Genomic DNA, 1,586 nt, shown 5'->3' on the forward strand with positions numbered 1-1,586 from the left:
GACTCTCATGTGTATTGCAACACGGCACAGTACCTAAGATGTACGAACAATCTAATTTTCCATTGAAGATGAATGGATAAAGAAAATGTGACAGATCCAGCCTTAAAATAGAAGAAAACTGTGAAATATGTGAGAACATGGAGGAACCTTAAGGTCATTACAATAAGAGCAATAAAGACAGTCACAGAAAAAAGAAATACTGTACGTTTCCACTCGTATGGGATGTCTAAAAGAGTTAAATTCAGGTTCAGCCCCTAGCTGGATTCCAGCCATTGCTGCAGCTGCTCCACAGCCCTTTTCAGGACCCAAACAACCGCAGCCGCTGTTCCCAGGATGGTGATCCGTGTGTATATCGCATCTTCCTCTGGCTCTACGGCGATTAGGAAGAAACAGCAGGATGTGCTTGTTTTCCTAGAAGCCAACAAAATAGGATTCGAAGAAAAAGATATTGCAGTCAACGAAGAGAATCGGAAGTGGATGAGAGAAAATGTACCTGAAAATAGTCGACCAGCCACAGGGTACCCCCTGCCGCCTCAGATTTTCAATGAAAGCCAGTACCGAGGTGACTATGATGCCTTCTTTGAAGCCAGAGAAAATAATGCAGTGTATGCCTTCTTAGGCCTGACAGCCCCACCTGGTTCAAAGGAAGCAGAAGTGCAAGCAAAGCAGCAAGCATGAACCTTAAGCACTGTGCTTTAAGCGTCCTGATAAATGAGTCTCCACTGCTTTTATAAAATAGCGGAATTAGCTTTGCTTCAAAATAAATAAGCTTAATGTTGAAATAATAGATTAGTTGGTGTTTTCACATGCAAACATTCAAAATGAATACAAAATTAAAATTTGAGCATTATGGTGAGGAGAATGGGATATTAACATAAAATTATATGAATAAGTAGACATCATAGACATAGTGCTGTTACCTGCCAAAACGTCCTGTGTACACCAATGATTTTTACAGAGAAAATATCCTTCCCTCCTTTTTTGCCATTTTTATGGCAGCTTAAGTGTATCTCTGGCCCTATGTTAAAAGGTGGGGAGGGGAGAGAAAAATAACCTGTCTCTTACTCCTACGTTGCCTCATTAATTTTAGTGGCCGAGGTGGGTGATCTCTGGAGGTCCCAAGTAAATAAATAAATAAATAAATACATAAATACTTAATATAGGAACCCCCTCAATATGACACTGAATCCTGCAAGGCTGACTATGCCTCACTGGGTACAGCATAATTTAACAGGATATGGTCCACCTGCTAGATGCTAATTAACCTGAAGAGATGTAATTTAATTATTTTTCTGGAGCAGTTGCTCTTAAGAATTTTCTTCTTCCCTGTGAGAAGAGTTCAGAAGCAATCTGGCTTTCAGCCATACTCATCCACTGAGACTGTGCCAAGTGTATCAATCATCAGCCAAGGAATATTTTTCATGCCTGTCACATTCTAAGATGCTTTGTAGCTGTACTCTGTGTCTGTTCCATCTGGATTTAGCAGATCACTCTCCTTCTTCATGTCAATATGTGTATATACATAAAGGTCTGCAAGGACACGTGACAGACTTTTTGCAGGTAGTATGAAATATGTATGTATGTGT

The 1,586-nt window shown here is 40.1% G+C and overlaps 1 pseudogene; it reads left to right on the plus strand.

Moving 5' to 3' along the window:
• Positions 1-251: 251 nt before the first annotated feature.
• On the plus strand, positions 252-1,086 carry LOC141583929 (adapter SH3BGRL pseudogene; annotated as a pseudogene).
• The last annotated feature ends 500 nt before the right edge of the window (positions 1,087-1,586 follow it).

Source organism: Saimiri boliviensis, chromosome 3 (genome assembly GCF_048565385.1).
Source record: "Saimiri boliviensis isolate mSaiBol1 chromosome 3, mSaiBol1.pri, whole genome shotgun sequence".
NCBI classification, from domain to species: domain Eukaryota; kingdom Metazoa; phylum Chordata; class Mammalia; order Primates; family Cebidae; genus Saimiri; species Saimiri boliviensis.